Source organism: Cynocephalus volans, chromosome 10, assembly GCF_027409185.1.
Source record: "Cynocephalus volans isolate mCynVol1 chromosome 10, mCynVol1.pri, whole genome shotgun sequence".
NCBI classification, from domain to species: Eukaryota; Metazoa; Chordata; class Mammalia; order Dermoptera; family Cynocephalidae; genus Cynocephalus; species Cynocephalus volans.
This window is the reverse complement of record NC_084469.1, coordinates 58,743,249-58,762,097: the sequence shown is the minus strand read 5'-3', so window position 1 is coordinate 58,762,097 and position 18,849 is coordinate 58,743,249. Positions and strand designations below refer to the sequence as shown.

General features: G+C 36.5%; 1 pseudogene; it reads left to right on the top strand.

The window, feature by feature from the left end:
* The first annotated feature begins 8,373 nt into the window (after positions 1–8,373).
* Positions 8,374–9,689, top strand: LOC134387421 (carcinoembryonic antigen-related cell adhesion molecule 6-like; annotated as a pseudogene).
* The last annotated feature ends 9,160 nt before the right edge of the window (positions 9,690–18,849 follow it).

The window sequence follows — 18,849 nt, the reverse complement described above, 5'->3', positions numbered from 1 at the left end:
TTTTTTTCTTTGCTGCCTGTGCCTTTGAAGTCTTATTCGTAAAGCCTTTGCCAAGTACTACATCTTGAAGTGGTTCTTCTGCTTTTTCTTCTAGGAGTTTTATAGTTGCAGGTCATTATTTAAGTCTTTAATCCATTTTGAGTTGATTTTTGGTATATGGTGAGAGGTATGGGTCCAGTTTCATTCTTCTACACATACCCAGTTTTCCCAGCAATATTTATGGAAGAGACTGTCCTTTCCCAAATATACGATCTTCGTGCCTTTGATGAAGATCAGTCATCTGAAAGTGTGTGGGTTTGTTTTTGAGGATTTTTAATTCTGTTTCATTGGTCCATGTGTCTGTTTTTGTGCCAGTACCATGCCGTTTTGGTTACCGTAGCTTTGTAGTACATTTTGAGGTCAGGTAGTGTAATGCCTCTAGATTTATTAATTTTTGCTCAGGATTACTTTGGCTAATTGGGGCCTTTTGTTGTTCTGTATGAATATTAGTATTTTTTTTCTATTTCAGTGAAGTATGTCATTGGTATTTTGATGGGGATCACATTGAATCTGTAGATCCCTTATGGTGATATAGATATTTTCACATTAATTGTTCCAATCCAAGAGCATGGAATGTCTTTCTATCCTTTTTGTGTCCTCTTCAATTTCGTCCAACAGTGCTTTGTAATTCTCATTGTAGCAATCTTTCACTTTCTTGGTTAAATTTATTCGTGGTTATTTTATATTTTTGCTAGTTATTGTAAATGAACTTGCTTCCTCGATCCTGTTCTGCTAATTCAGTGTTGGAGTATAAAAATTCTACTGATTTTTGTATATTGGTTTTGTATCCTGAAGATTTACTGAATTCATTTATCAGCTCTAGTCGTGTCTTGGGAAAGTCTTTAGGTTTTCTATATATAAGATCAAGTAATCTGCAAACAGGGACAATTTGACTTCATCTTTTCCAATTTGGATGTTCTTTATTTCCTTCTCTTGCCTGATTACTCTGGCTAGTACTTCCAATGCTATGTTAAATATTAGTGATGAGTGCACATCCTTGGTCTGTTGTTATTCTTAAAGTAAAATCTTTCCCAATTTAGGATGATATAGGTGGTGAGTTTGTTGTATATGACTTTTCTTTTGTTGAGATATTTTCGTTCTATACCTAACTTGTTGAAAGTCTTCAACATGCAGGGATGTTGAGTTTTGTCAGTGAATTTCTACATTTGTTGAGAAAACATATGGTTTTTGTCCTTGGCTTTGTTGCTGCAGTGTATCACATTTATAGACTTGTGTATGTTGAATGATCCTTGTATCACCAGAACGAATCACAGTTGAGCATCATGTATAATACTTTAAGGTTCTGCTGTATTCTGTTTTCTAATATTTTGTTGAGAATTATCTTCATCTATCTTCATCCAGGATATTTACCTGAGAGTTTTCGTTTTTTATTGTATCAGGGTGATGCGAGCCTCATAGCATGAGTTTGGGTGAATGGCATCTGTTTTAAGTTTTAAACATATATTGTAAATATTTGTTATTAATTCCTCAGTAAAGGCTTGGTAGAATTCAGCAGTAAAGCCATCTAGTGCTGGGCTTTCTTTATTGGAAGACTGGTGATTAGTGCTTCAGTCTTTTTCTTGCTATTGGTCTGTTCAGGTTCTCTATTTCTTCTAGGTTCAGTCATGATAGTTTGTACGTATCCACAAATTTATGCATTTCCTCCAGGTTTTCAAAGTTGTTAGTGTATAGTTCTTCATAGTAATCTCTATTGATTTTTTGTACTTTGGTCAATCTGGATGTAATGTCTCATTTTTCATTTCTGACTTTTGTTATTTGGGTCTTCTGTCTACCTTTTAACACTAGTCTTGCCCAGTGTAGATGCTTGCTGCCTTTGTCAAATATCAGATGGTTGTAGGTGTGTGGGTTGATTTCTGGATTCTCTATTCTATTCCATTGATCAGTGTGTCTGTTTTTATGCCAGTACCATGCTGTTTTGATTATTATAACTTTGTAGTATAGTTTAAAGACAGGCAGGATTATGTGTCCAGCTTTATTTATATTTTGCTCAGAATTGCTTTGGCTATGTGTGGTCTTTTGTTATTCCATACAAATGTCTGGATTTTTTTTTTCTATTTCTGAGGAAAATGTCATTGGAATTTTGATGGGGATTGCATTGAGTTTGTATATCACTTTGTGTAGTATGGACCTTTTCACAATGTTGGTTCTTCCAGTCCAAGAGCATGGGATATCTTTTCATCTTCTTATGTCCTCTTTAATTTCTCTCAGCAGTGGTTTGTAGTTCTCATTATAGAGATTTTTCACATCCTTGGTTAACTCAGTTCATAAGAATTTTATTTTTTTGTTGGTAGCTATTGTAAATGGGCAATCTTTCTTGATTTCTTTTTTCATGTTTACTATTGGAGAATAGAAATGCTGCTGATTTTTATTGTGTTGATTTTATATCCTGCACCTTTGCTGAAATCATTGTTCAACTCCAAGAGTTTTTTTTTTTTGTAGAAGCTTTAGGCTTTTTAATATATAGGATCATGTCATCTGCAAAGAGGGACAGTTTGACTTCATCTTTTCCAATCTGGATGCCCTTTATTTCCTTCTGTTACCTGATTGCTCAGGCTTGTACTTCCAATGCTATGTTGGATAGGAGTGGTGAGAGTGGGCATCCTTGTCTAGTTCCTGTTCTAGTTCTATCATCCTCATTCAGTATGATATTGGCAGTGTGTTTATCATATATGGCTTAAATTATGTTGAGATGCTTTCCATCAATACCTAACTTGTAGAGAGTCTTTATCATGAATGAGTGTTGAATTTTATCAAATGCTTTTTCAGCATCTACAGAGATGATCATATGGCTCTTGTGTTTGATTTTACTTATATGGCGTATCACATTTATTGATTTGCATATGTTGAACCAACCTTGCATCCCTGGGATGAATTCCACTTGATCATGGTGTATAATTTTGTGTATGTGTTGCTGTATTCTGTTAGCTAGTATTTTATTGAGGATTTTTGCATCTATATTCATCAAGGATATTGGCCTGTAGTTTTCTTTTTCAGTTGTATGTTTACCTGGCTTTGGTATCAGGGTGATGTTTACTTAATAGAATGAGTTGGGGAGAACTGTGTCTGTTTCAATCTTTTGGAATAGTTTGTAGAGAATTGGTGTCAATTCCTCTTTCAATGTTTGGTAGAATTCTGATGTGGATTCTATCTGGTCCTGGGATTTTCTTTGTTGGGAGCCTTCTGATAACAGCTTCAATCTGTTTTATTAGTATTGGTCGGTTCAGATTTTCTGCATCTTCTTGGATCAGTTTTGGTAGTTTCTGTGTTTCCAGAAATTTATCCATTTCCTCCAGGTTTTCAAATTGTTGGCACATAGTTGTTTATAGTAGTCTCTAACGATTCCTTGTATTTCAGAGGAGTCAGTTGTAATATCACCTTTTTCATTTTTAATTTTTGTTATATGGGTCTTCTCTCTTCTTTTTTTTTAGTTAGCTGTGCTAATGGTTTGTCAATTTTATTTATCTTTTCAAAAAACCAACTTTTTGATTTCTTGATTTTTTGTATTGTTTTTTGGGTTTCAATTTTATTAAGTTCTGCTCTGATCTTAACGATTTCTTTCCATCTGCTAACCTTAGATTTGGATTGTTTTTGTTCTTCTAGTTCTTTAAGGTGAAGTGTTAGGTTGTTCACTTGACATCTTTCCATTCTTCTCAAGTGAGCATTTAATGTGATATATTTCCCCCTTAGTACTGCTTTTGCTTTTTTTCCCTTAGGTTTTGGTATGATGTATCATTGCTTTCCTTAGTTTCAATAAAATTTTAAAATTTCATTTTGTCGATATAAAATGTGGTTGATTATTGTGGCCCATTACCAAAACCTCCCTCCCTCCTCCCTCTCCTCCATCCCACCCAACAGTGTCCTTTGTTTGCTTGTCGGATCAACTTCAAAGAATTATAGTTGTTATGTGTTCTTCCCCAAACTCCCAGGGTTTTTTTTGAGTGTTTGTTTTGTGTGTGTGTGACGTTATTTATTTATTTTTAGCTCCCACCAATGAGCGAGAACATGTGGTATCTCTCTTTCTGTGCCTGACTCGTTTCACTTAATATAATTCTCTCAAGGTACATCCATCTTGCTGCAAATGGCAGTATTTCATTCGTTTTTATAACTGAGAAGTATTCCATTGTGTAGATGTACCACATTTTCCGTATCCACTCATCCAATGATGGACATTTGGGCTGGTTCCAACTCTTGGCTATTGTAAAGAGTGCTGCGATGAACATTGGGGAACAGGTATACCTTCGACTTGATGATTTCCATTCCTCTGGATATATTCCCAGCAGTGGGATAGCTGGGTCATATGGTAGATCTATCTGCAATTGTTTGAGGAACCTCCATACCATTTTCCATAGAGGCTGCACCATTTTGCAGTCCCACCAACAATGTATGAGAGTTCCTTTTCCTCCGCAACCTCGCCAGCATTTATTGTTGAAGAGACTGCCCCTTCAGCAAATGGTGCTGAGATAACTGGATATCCATATGCTTGAGAATGAAACTAGACCTGTACCTCTCACCATATACTAAGATCAACTCAAAATGGATTAAAGAATTAAATATACAGCCCGAAGCAATAAAACTTCTTAAAGAAAACATAGGAGAAACACTTCAGGAAGTAGGACTGGGCACAGACTTCATGAATACAACCCCGAAAGCATGGGCAACTAAAGGAAAAATAAATAAATGGGATATACCAAACTAAAAAGCTTCTGCACAGCAAAAGAAACAATTAACAGAATTAAAAGACAACCAACAGAGTGGGAGAAAATATTTGAAAAATGAACTTCTGACAAAAGATTAATATCCAGAATATACAAAGAACTGAAAAAAATTTACAACAAAGAAACTAGTAACCCAATTAAAACATGGGCAAAAGAGCTAAATAGGCATTTCTCTGAGGAAGATATACGAATGGCCAAAAGACACATGAAAAAATGCTCAGCATCACTCAGCATTTGAGAAATGCAAGTCAAAACCACACTGAGATACTATCCCTCCCCATTTAGGATGGCTAATATCCAAAAGACTGAATGATAAATGCTGGCGAGGTCGTGGAGAAAAAGGAACTCACATACATTGTTGGTGGGACTACAAAATGGTACAGCCTCTATGGAAAATGGTAGGGAGGTTCCTTCAACAATTGAAGATAGATCTACCATATGACCCAGCTATCCCACTGCTGGGAATATACCCAGAAGAATGGAAATCATCAAGGTGAAGGTGTACCTGTTCCCGAATGTTCATCACAGCACTCTTTACAATAGCTAAGAGTTGGGACCAGCCCAATGTCTGCGATCAGATGAGTGGATATGGAAAATGTGGTATATCTACACAATGGAATACTACTCTGCTATAAAAAAGAATGAAATACTGCCATTTGCAACAAGATAGATGAACCTAGAGAGAATTATATTAAGTGAAATGAGTCAGGCACAGAAAGAGAAATACCACATGTTCTCACTTATTTGTGGGAGATAGAAATAAATAAATGAATACAGAAATAGATTGGGTTGGGGTGGGAAGAAGACACAACAATTACAATTCTTGAAGTTGATACGACAAAGCAAAGGGATATCGGGTTGTTGGGAGGGAGGGGGGAGAGGGAGGAGAGAGGAAGGTTTCGGTAATGGGCCACAATAATCAACCACATTGTATATTGACAAAAAAAATTAAATTAAAAAATAAAATAAAATAAAATATACAGTTCTGTGAAATTAGTCACATTCACAATGCTGTGTAAGAACTATCTCTATTTCCAAAACTTTTTTGTCATCCTAAGCATAAACTCTGCGCACTCATTAAGCAATTACTTCTAATTACTTCCCCCCATTTCTAGTAACCTGTAGTCTACTTCTGCCTCCAAAATTTTCTTTTTAATTTACTTTTTTCTTAATTGACCCATGATAATTGTATATATTTATGGAGTAAAATGTGATATTTGGGTACATTTATACAGAGTGCAATAATCATATCGGGCTAATTAGCATATCCATCACCTGAAAAATTTGTCACCTCTTTGTGGTAGGAACATTCGAGATCCTCTTAATTAGCTACTTGAAGTTACATAGTAATTTGTTGTTGACTGTCGTCTTCCTGTATTACTATAGAACACTAGATCTTAGTCTTCCTATGTCTCTACAGTTTTGTATCCACTGATGACCCATTCCCTCCTTTTCAGTCTCTAGTAACCACTATTCTGTTCTCTCCTTCTATGAGATCAACTTTTTTAGCTTCCACATATGAGTGAGAACAAGCAATATTTCTCTTTTTCTGTGCCTGGCTTATGTCACTTAACATAATTTTCTCCAAGTTCATCCAAGTTGCTGCAAATATCTGAATTTCATTCTTTTTTATGCCCGAGCAGCATTCCATTGTGTAAATATACCATTTTCTTTATCTAGTCTTTTGTTGATTTACATTTTGGTAGGTTTCACATCTCAGCTATTGTGAATAGAGCCACAGTAAGCACAGGAGTGTGGGTATCCCTTCCTCATGCTGATTTCCTTTCCTTTGGATATATGCCCCAAAGTGGGATTGCTGGATTGTATGGTAGTTCCTTGTGTAGTTTTTCGAGAAACCACCATATTATTTCCATAATGACTACACTAATTTACATTCCGACCAGGAATGTATAAGAATTCCTCCTCCTCACCTTCCTTGACAGCATTTGTTGTTTTCTGTCTTTTTGATAATAGCCTTTTAACTGTGGTAAGATAATATCTCATTGTGGTTTTGATTGCATTTCTCTGATTATTAGTGATGTTCAGCATTTTTTAAATATACCTGTTTGTCATTTGTATGTCTTCTTTTGAGAAATGTCTATTCAGTTCCTTTGTCCCTTTTTAACTGAATTATTATATTTTTTACTATTGAGTTACTTGTATATTCTTGTTGCACGCATAGTTTACAAGTATTTTCTCCCATTCTGCAGGTTGTCTGTTCACTCGGTTGATTGTTTTCTTTGCTGGCAGAAATCCCTTAGTTTGATAAAGTCCAATTGGTTTATTTTCACTTTTGTTGCCTGTGCTTTTGAGGTCTTATTCGTAAAATGTTTGCCAAGACCTATGTCCTGAAGCATTTCCCCTATGATTTTTCTAGTGGTTTTGTAGTTTCAGGTCTTACATTTATGTCTTTGATCCATTTTGAGTTGATATTGGTATTTGGTGAGTGACAGGGTTCTGATTTCATTTTTCCAAACATGGACCTCCAGTTTTCCCAGTTCTATTTATTGAAGAGACTGTCCTTTCCCCAATGTATGTTTTTGACATTTTTGTCAAAAAACAGTCTTCTGTAGGTATGTAGATTTATGTCTGAATTCTTTATTCTGTTCCATTCCTCTATGTGTCTCTTCATGTGCCAGTGTCTTAGTGCTTTGATCACTATATCTTCGTAGTGTATTTTGAAAGCAGGGAATGTAATACCTTCTACTTTGTTCTCTTTGCTCAGGATGGCTTTGGCTATACAGGGTGTTTATTGTTTCACATGAATTTTGGATTTTTTTTTTCTATTTCTGTGAAGTATGTCATTGGTAGTTTGATGGGAATTGCATTCAATCTGTAGATCGCTTTGGGTGGTATGGTCATTTTGACAATATTGGTTGTTCCAATTCATGAGCATGGGATGTCTTTCCATTTTCCTTGTTTTCTTTATCGTCTTTAATTGGTGTTTTATAGTTTTCCTTGTAGAGATTGTTCTTCTTGATTAAATTTATTGTGAGGTATTATTATTTTGTTGCTATTGTAAATGGTATTACTTTCTTTCTTTTTCTGCACATTCCTTGTTGGTATATAGAAATGTTAACGATTTTTGTATATTGATTTTGTATCCTGCAACTTTGCTGAATTTGTTTATCAAGTTTAAGAATTTTTGTAGAGTTTCTAGGTTTCTCTATATATAAAATCATGTCATCTCAAACAGCAACAACTTGAATTCTTCCTTTCCAATTTGTATACTCTTTATTTCCTTTCTCTTTCTTAAATGCTCTGGCTAGGACTTCCAGTACTATGTTGAATACAAGTGGAGAGAATGGATATGTTGTCTTTTTACAGTTTTTAGGTGAAAAGCCCATTCAATATGATGTTAGCCTTGAGTTTGTTATATATAGCTTTTATTGTGCAAAGATACTTTCCTTCTGTACCTTATTTGTTGGGAGTCTTTAACATTACAGGATGTTGAATTCTATAAAATGCTTTTTAAGCATCCATGGAGATGATTATATGCATATATATTTTCATTATTCTGTTGATGTGATGTAGCACGTTTATCTCAGTACATACGTCCCAATATTGACTGATTTCTCTCTCTTCCCTCCTGTCTTCACTTGTAAACTCCTGGAACTCTTCCAGCACTGCCCAACTCACTATGGTATCTGTGCCGTTCAATGCTGCTGAAGGGAAAGATGTTCCACAATCTTGCTCACAATCTGCCAGAGAATACTCAAGTTTATGTCTGGTACAAAGGAAAAAAGAGTAGGTGCTAATCTCATTGCAGCACAAATAATATACACTCAAGTAAATGCCCCAGGGCCTGCATACAGCAGTCAAAAGACATTATTCCCCAATGGATCCCTGCTGTTCCAGAACGTCACTTGGGGGGACACAGGACACTACACACTACAAATCGTAGATGCAAAGCTCAGCACTGACCAAGTATCTGGACAGTTCCACATACACCATAAGTGATTCCTCTGTACCTCTGGGTGTTGGGGTGGGGTCGATTCTACTTCACACACACATGACTGTCAGGTCTGGCCTGACATAATGCATCCCCCTCTACATTATGTCCCATGTTGGGGTTTGAACATTTAGTGCAGGGCACACACTGTGGAGACAAACTTCAGAAGATTGGCATTTCTTACTCCAGATTTCTGATCCTGCAGCCACCGGCTGCAGAGTGAATGACAGTCTGATGGGGTAACTCAGCAGAAGGAGACCAGTCTCAGTCCAGCCCCCCATCACCTCACCCACCCAAGGATATGACCCTGAGGAAGATTCTGCAGGACTTGGTCAGGGTCTGGCCTGAGGAACCTCTGGGATCCTCACAGGGAAGCTTAGCCGCAGGAAGCCTCTACTGCAGACCCCTATCCCAAGGTTCCTGATTCCAGGTGACCAAAAGCCTGTGGCCAAGTCTGGGTTTTTGCCTCTTGGGCAGAGCTTATGGGGAGCAATGATTTACCAGCTGCCCGAGTCTTATCACCAGCCCCTAGAGCTGGACACCAGCCAAGGCTCAACCCCAAGAGCCATATCTGGGGAAGGGCAGAGCCTAGTCCTTCACCTACTTGAGGTAGAGATAATAGACAGACAGGTGCACCAAGATATTAGCCAATTGCCCTTGGGAACTTAGGAGGTGCCCTAGGAATGTCAGCATGCCCGGGGGGAGAAACAGAGGAGAGAAGATGCTCTGGAAGCTCCTTGTCCACCAGGGATCAGGCCCAAGGGGCAATGAACATTACTCTTATCCACCAACCCCAGAAATTGGCAAATCACAATCACAGGCTGGATCTGTCCCTGGACAACAGGACTCTCACTCTACTCAGGGTCACAAGGAATGATACAGGACCCCATGAGTGTGGAACCCAGGATCCAGTGAGTGCCAGACACAGTGAACCCTTCACTCTGAATGTGCTCTGTAAGTAACTTCTGTTCCCAGGTGGCCCAGGCTGCCAACCCAAATTCACACAGTGAGAGGCCAGGTCACTCAGTCCCTCCCAAGTCCAAGTACACAGGCCCTCACCCCTGAAACCCAGACTGGCCATACTTTCTTCCCTAAGCAAATATGGCAGGTCTAGCTTTGAGCCAAAAACAGGAAGTGGGACGCTGCTCCTGTCTTGAGAAGCACGGGGTCAACCACCTGTGAAGGGAGAAACAGGTTAATGTCTCATACCCAAGCTCAGTAAACAGAGGGGGATATGATTGAAACTTATTTTTTTCACATTTTTTTTATTGGGCTAAAACATACACAATGAGTTGCCATTTTAAGCATTTTTAAACATACAATTTTGTGGTATTAATTACATTTCAATGCTGTGCAACTACCTCTATTTCCAAAACTTGTTTGTCATCCTAAACATAAACCCTGTACCCATTGAGCAGTCACAATGAAAGAAGAAAAAATATCCAGGATATGAAGGAGGAAGTTTACAAAGAGATTAATAACTTAAATAACATAAAAAATAATGTAACAGAACTCCTGGAAATGAAGAATTCTCTCAATGAAATAGAAAGCAGAACAGAAAGCTTGGGCAGCAGACTAGAGCAAGCAGAAGAAAGAATCTTAGATTTCAAAAAGGTCTTTTGAAGTAACCCAGGCAGACAGGAAAAGGAAAAAATAAATTTAATAAATTTAAGAGAGCTGGCAGACAACCCCAAGTGCACAAACATCCGAATCACAGGTATTCCTGTAGGGGAAAGAAAAAGAAAAGGGATTGAAAATTTATTGAAGGAATTAAGAGAAAACTTCCCAGGTATTGGTACAGATGCTGACCTTCAGATCCAGGAAGCCAAAAGATCTGCAAACAGAGTCAATCCAAAAAGGTCTTCTCCAAGACACATAATAGTCAAACTGGTAAAAGTCAAAGGCAAAGAGAAAACTCTAAAAGCAGAAAGAGAAGAGCACCAAGTCACCTGTAAGGGAGCCCCCATCAGACTAAAAGAAGACTTCTCGACTGAAACCTTACAGGCCAGAAGAAAATGGGATGATATATTCAAAAGACTAAAAGAAAAAAATTGCCAGCCAAGAATCCTATATCCAGCGCAGTCATCCTTCAGAAATGAGGGAGAAATGGTTCATTTCCCTGACCAGCAAAAGTTATGGGAGTTCATTACCACATGACCAACTCTGCAAGAAATACTCAAAGGAGAATTGGCATCCGGAGTCTGAAAAATGATAATCAATATCATGGATTAACAAGAAAGAGCAAAATCTGCTAGTAAAACCAAATGGAAATGAGAAAGAAAAAGATGCTAAATCATATCACCTCAAAATCCAACTAACATTGAAGATGAAAAATAAGGGGAAGAAAGGGACAGATGATGCTTCAAACATCCATATAAAAAGCAATATAATGACAAGAGTAAAGCAATAGTTATCAATAACAACCATGAATATAAATGGATTAAACTCCCCATTCAAGAAACACAGACTGACTGATTGGATTCAAAAGCTAGACCCAACTATATTCTGTCTTCAAGTGACACACCTCACCAATAAAGACAAGGAGACTAAAAGTGAACAGATGGCAAAAGATATATCACGCAAATGGAAACCAGAAACAGGCAGGGGTACCTATTCTTTTATCAGACAAAATAGACTTCAAACCAAAAACCATAAAAAGAGATGAAGAAGGCCACTATGTAATGATAAAGAGACCTATGCAGATAGATGACATCACAATCATAAATATGTATGCACCCAACTGTTGAGCACCTAGATATATAAACCAAACACTCTTAGACCTAAAAAAACAGATGAACCCAAATACAATAATAGTGAGTGACCTTAACACACCTCTCTCTCTGTTAGACAGATCTTTCAGGCAACAAATCAACAAAGAAGCACAAAATTTAAACTACAGCTTAGACCAATTATATCTGGGAGGCATCTAAAGAACATTTAAACCAACAACTAGAGAATATGCATTTTTCTCATCAGCACATAGAACATTCTCCAAGATAGACCACATACTAGGTCACAAATCAAGTCTTAGCAAATTTTTAAAAATTCAATTCATCCCAAGTATCTTTTCAGAACAGAATAGATTAAAACTGGAAATCAATAAACAAGTAAAATTCTGGAAACTACTCAAGCACAAGGAAACTGAATAAAAGACTCCTGTACAATCTATGGGTCCAAGAAGAAATTAAACAGGAAATCAAAAAAATTTTGAAACTAGCAAAAATAAAGATACATCACACAAAAACCTATGGGATTCTGCAAAAGCAATATTGAGGGAATTTTATTGCAATAAATGCTTACATCAAAAGAATGGAAAGTTTTCAAATAAATGACCTAAACTCTGTGTCAAAGAACTACAACAACAACAACAATTGAATCTCAAATGTACTAGATGGAAATAATTAATCAAGATCAGGGCAAAACTAAATGAAAGAGAGACCCCCCCAAAATAAACAATAAAAAAGATCACTGAAAGAAAAATTAGGCTTTTTGAGAAGATTAGTAAAATAGATAAACCATTAGGTAGGTTAACAAGACAGAGAGAGAGAGAGAGAAGATCCAAGTAAGAAAAATCTGAAATGAAAAGAGAGACATTACAACTGATGCCACAGAAGTATGATGAATCACTAGAGATTATTATAAACAACTGTACACCAACAAATATGCTAACCTGGAAAAAATGGATAAATTTCTGCATGTATACAAATGACCAGGACTGAACCAAGAAGAAACAGAAAACCTGAACAGGCCAATAACATGCAATGAGGTTGAAGCAGTAACAAGAAATGTTCCAATGAAGAAAGCCCAGGAATAGATGGCTTTACAGCTGAATTCTATCAAACCTTCAAAGAAGAATTAATACCACTTCTCTTCAAACTTTTCCAAAAACTTGAAACAGAAGCCATTCTCCCAAACTCATTTTATGAGGCCAGCATCACCCTGATACCAAAACCAGATAAAGACACAACAGAAAAAGAAAACTACAGGCCAATATCTTTGATGGACACAGATGCAAAAATCATCCACAAAATACTGGCAATCAGATTACAGCAACACATAAAAAAAAAATTATACACTATGATCAAGTGGGGTTCATCTCAAGGATGCATGGTTGGTTCAACATATGCAAGTCAATAAACGTGATACACCACATCAACAAAACCAAGGACAAAAACCATATGATTATCTCAATTGATGCAGAAAAGGCATTTGACAAAATTCAACATTGCTTCATTGTTAAGACTCTGAGCAAATTATGTATAGAAGGAAATTATCTCAGTACAATAGAAGGCATTAATGACAAACCACTCACAAATATCATCCTGAATGGAGATAAGCAGAAAGTGTTTCCCTTAGGAACAAGAAGAAGACAAAGATGCCCATTCTCACCAGTTGTCTTTTAACACAGTATTGGAAGTACTAACCTGAGAAATCAGAGAAAGGAAAGAAATAAAGGGCATCAAGATTGGAGAGGATGAGGTCAAACTTTCCTTGTTTGCTGATGACATGATCTCATATATAGAAAAACATATAGACTCTACCACAAAACTCTTAGAGCTGATTAACAATTTCAGTAATGTTGCAGGATACAAAATCAACACCCCAAAATCAATAGCGTTTTTATACTCCTATAACAAACTAGTGGAAAATGAAATCAAGAAAGCAAGCCCATTTATAATAGTCACCAAAGAAATAAAATACCTAGGTATCAATTTAACCAAGGAGGTGAAAGATCTCTACAATGAGAACTACGAAATGTTAATGAAAGAAACTAAACAGGACACAAAAAAGTGGAAAGATGTACTGTACTCTTGGATGGGAAAAATTAACATTGTGAAAATGTCCATCTTACCCAAAGCAATCTACATCAAAATGCAATCCCCATCAAAATACCAATGACATTCTTCACAGAAATAGAAAAAACAGTCCAAACATTCATATGGGAAAACAAAAGACCCCGAATATCCAAAGCAATCCTAACCAAACAAATAAATAAATAAAGGTGGAGGCATAACACTACCCAACTTTAAATTATATTACAAAGCTATTGTAACCAAAACAGTGTGGTACTGGCATAAAAACAGATGCTCAGATCAATGGAACAGAATAGAAAACCTCAGGATCAGCTGATACTTACAGCCAACTGATCTTTGACAAAGGCAGCAAGATCATACACTGGGGAAAAGACTGCCTCTTCAATAAATGGTGCTGGGAAAATTAGACATCCATATGCAGAAAAATGAAGTTGGACCTGTACCTCTCACCATATACCAAAATCAACTCAAAATGGATTAAACACTTAAATATAAGACTTGAAACCATAAAATTACTAAAGGGAAATATAGAGGAAACACTAGGACTGGCAAAAGACTTTATGCACAAGACCCCAAAAGCACAAGAAACAATAGAAAAAATAAATAAATGGGATTATATCAAACTAAAAACCTTCTGCACAGCAAAGGAAACAATAAACAGAGAAGAAAGACAACCTATGGAACGGGAGAAAATATTTGCAAATGATACACATCTGATAAGGGATGAATATTCAGAATATACAAAACTCAAATGACTATACAGTAAAAAAAACAAATAACCAATTTAAAAATGGGCAAAGGCTGTGAATAGTGAATAGAAATTTTTCAATGGAAGACATACAAATGGCCAATAGGTATATGAAAAAATGCTCAGCATCACTAGTCATCAGAGAAATGCAAATGGGGGAGAGGGAGGAGAGAGGGAGGTTTTGGTAATGGGCCAGAATAATCAACTACATTGTACATTGACAAAATAAAATACAATAAGAAACAACAAAAATAAAAACAAACAACAACATCAAAAAAACCACATTGTGATATCATCTCACCACATTTAGACTGGCCGTTCTTAGAAAGATCAAGGATGACAGATTCTGGTGAGGACTTGGGGAGAGGGAAACGCTTCTACACTGTTGGTGGGACTGTAAACTAGCATAGGCATTATATATTTTTTTTCCTTAATTTTATTTGGTCAATATACAATGTGCTTGATTATTGTGGCCCATTACCAAAATCCCCCTCCCTCCTCCCTTTCCCCCCTCCCAACCAACAATGTCGTTTCTGTTTGTTTGTTGTATCAACTTGAAGGAATTGTAGTTGTTGTGTCTTCTTCCGCATCCCCACCCCCAGTTTTTTTTCGTGTGTGTGTGTGAATTTATTTATTTATTTTTAGCTCCCACCAATAAGTGAGACCATGTGGTATTTCTCTTTCTGAGCCTGACTTGTTTCACTTAATATAATTCTCTCAAGGTCCATCCATGTTGTTGCAAATGGCAGTATTTCATTCGTTTTTATAGCTGAGTAGTATTCCACTGTGCAGATATACCACATTTTCCATATCCACTCATCCGATGATGGACATTTGGGCTGGTTCCAACTCTTGGCTATTGTAAAGCGTGCTGCAATGAATATTGGGGAACAGGTATACCTTCGACTTGATGATTTCCATTCCTCTGGATATATTCCCAGCAGTGGGATAGCTGGGTCATATGGCAGATCTATCTGCAATTGTTTGAGGAACCTCCATACTATTTTCCATAGAGGCTGCAATATTTTGCAGTCCCACCAACAATGTATGAGAGTTCCTTTTTCTCAGCAAAATCGCCAGCATTTATCGTTCAGAGTCTTTTGGATTTTAGCCATCGTAACTGGGGTGAGATGGTGTCTCAGTGTAGATTTGATTTGCATTTCCCAGATGCTGTGTGATGTTGAGCATTTTTTCATATGTCTGTTGGCCATTTGTATATCTTCCTTAGAGAAATGACTGTTTAGCTCTTTTCCAGTTTTTAATTGGGTTGCTTGTTTTATTCTTGAAATGTTGTTTGAGTTCCTTGTATATTCTGGATATTAATCCTTTGTCAGATGTACATTTTGCAAATATTTTCTCCCACTGTGTTGGTTGTCTTTTAACTCTGTTAATTGTTTCTTTTGCTGTGCAGAAGCTCTTCAGTTCCATATAATCCCGTTTGTTTATTTTTACTTTGGTTGCCCGTGCTTTTGGGATCTTATTCATGAAGTCTGTGTCCAGTCCTATTTCCTGAAGTGTCTCTACTATGTTTTCTTTAAGAAGTTTTATTGTTTCAGGGTGTATGTTTAATTCTTTAATCCATTGTGAGTTGACTTTAGTGTATGTTGAAAGGTATGGGTCTAGTTTCATTCTCCTGCATATTGATATCCAGTTCTCCCAGCACCATTTGCTAAAGAGGCAGTCTCTTCCCCAGGGTATAGGCTTGGTGTCTTTGTCAAAGATCAGATGGCTGTAGGTGTGTGGATTGATTTCTGGTTTCTCTATTCTATTCCATTGATCAGTGTGTCTGTTTTTATGCCAGTACCATACCGTTTTGGATATTATACCTTTGTAGTATAGTTTAAAATCAGGTAGTGTTTTGTCTCCTGCTTTTTTTTTTTTTTGCTCAGCATTGCTTTGGCTATGCGTGGTCTTTTGTTATTCCATATAAATGTCTGGATAGTTCTTTCCTTTTCTGAGAAAAATGTCTTTGGAAGTTTGATGGGGATTTCATTGAATTTGTATATCACTTTGGGTAGTATGGACATTTTCACTATGTTGATTCTTCTAATCCGAGAGCATGAGATATCTTTCCATCTTCTTGTATCCTCTATAATTTCTCTCAGCAGTGGTTTGTGATTCTCATTATAGAGATTTTTCACATCCTAGGTTAACTCAGTTCATAAGTATTCTATTTTTTTGGTGGCTATTTTAAATGGGCAGGCTTTCTTGATTTCTCTTTCTCCATGTTCATTATTGGAGAGTAGAAATGCTACTGATTTTTGTGTGTTGATTTTGTATCCTGCTACTGTGGTGAAATCATTTATCACCTCCAAGAGTTTTTTTGTAGAGACTTTAGGCTGTTCGATATATAGGATCATGTCATCTGCAAACAGGGACAGTTTGACTTCATCTTTTCCAATCTGGATGCCCTTTATTTCCTTCTCTTCACTGACTGCTCTGGCTAGTACTTCCAACACTATGTTGAATAGGAGTGGTGAGAGTGGGCATCTTTGTCTAGTTCCTGTTCTAAAAGGAAATGCTTTCAGCTTTTTCCCGTTCAGGATGATATTGGCAGTGGTTTTGTCATATATGCCTTTAATTATGTTGAGATACTTTCTCTCTATACCTAACTTGCAGAGGGTCTTTGTCATGAATGAGTGCTGAACTTTATCAAATGCTTTTTCAGCATCTATAGAGATGATCATATGGTCCTTGTGTTTGACTTTATTAATATGGTGTATCACATTTATTGATTTGCATATGTTGAACCAACCTTGCATCCCTGGGATGAATCCCACTTGATCGTGGTGAATAATTTTACATATGTGTTGCTGTATTCTGCTTGCTAGTATTTTAGTGAGGATTTTTGCATCTATATTCATCAAGGATATCAGCCTGTAGTTTTCTTTTTTGGTTGTATCTTTACCTTGTTTTGGTATCAGAATGATATTTGCTTCATAGAAAAAGTTCGGGAGATTTGCGTCCGTTTCAATCTTTTGGAAAAGTGTGTAAAGAATCGGTGTCAATTCTTCTTTGAATGTTTGGTAAAATTCTGCTGTGAATCCATCTGGTCCTGGGATTTTCTTTGTTGGGAGCTTTCTGATAACAGCTTCAATCTCCTTTATTGTTATTGGTCTGTTCAGATTTTCTGCATCTTCATGGCTCAGTTTTGGGAACTTGTGTGTGTCCAGAAATTTATCCATTTCCTCCAGATTTTCAAACTTGTTGGTGTATAGTTGTTTATAGTAGTCTCGAATGATTCCTTCTATTTCAGATGAATCAGTTGTAATATCACCCTTTTCATTTCTAATTTTTGTTATTTGAATCTTCTCTCTTCTTTTTTTAGTTAGCCATGCTAATGGTTTTTCAATTTTATTTATCTTTTCAAAAAACCAACTTTTTGATTCATTGATCTTTTGTTTTGTTTTTTGGGCTTCAATTTCATTCAGTTCTGCTCTGATCTTAATGATTTCTTTCTGTGTGCTAACTTTAGGTTTGGATTGTTCTTGTTTTTCTACATCTTTAAGGTGAAGTGTTAGGTTGTTCACTTGCCACCTTCCATTCTTCTAAGATGAGCATTTAATGCAATAAATTTTCCCCTTAATACTGCTTTTGCAGTATCCCACAGGTTTTGTTGTGATGTACCATTATTTTCATTAGTTTCAATAAATTTTTTGATTTCCTGCTTGATTTCTTCTTGGACCCATATGTCATTAAATAGAATGCTGTTTAATTTCCATGTGTTTGTAAATTTTCCAGAGTTTCGTTTGTTATTGATTTCTAGTTTTAGTCCCTTATGGTCTGAGAAAATACATGGGATAATTCCAATTTTTTTCAATTTGTTGAGACTTGATTTTTGACCTTATATGTGATCTATCCTGGAGAATGATCCATGTGCTGATGAGAAGAATGAATATTCTGAGGTTGTTGGATGGAATGTTTTGTAGATATATGCCAAGTCCAATTGGTCTTGAGTATTGTTTAGATCTTGTGTTTCTCTGCTGATTCTTTGCCTAGATGATTTGTCCAATATTGACAGTGGGGTGTTCAAGTCCCCTGCTATTATGGTATTAGTGTCTATTTCCTTCTTTAAGTCTAATAGAGTTTGTTTTATAAATCTGGCTGCTCCAACTTTCGGTGCATACATATTTATGATTGTTATGTCTTCTTGATGGATCAGTCCTTTTATCATTATGTAGTGTCTCTCATTGTCTCTTTTTATGGTTTTTAGTTTAAAGTCTACTTTGTCAGATATAAGAATAGCTACTCCAGCTCGTTTTTCTTTTCTGTTTGCATGGTAAATCTTTTTCTATCCTTTCACTCTTAGTCTATGTGGGTCTTTATGGGTGAGGCGGGTCTCTTGAAGGCAGCATATAGTTGGGTCCTCCTTTTTAATCCAGTCAGCCAGTCTGTGTCTTTTGATTGGGGAGTTTAAGCCTCTTACATTAAGATTTGTTATTGAAAAGTGGTGATATATTCCTAGCATTTTATTGATTGTTGTTCGGTTGTCTTATGTGTCTTTTGTTCCTTGCTTTCTGATTTACTGTTTGTTTTCGGTGTTTGTTGGTTCCTTAGGTT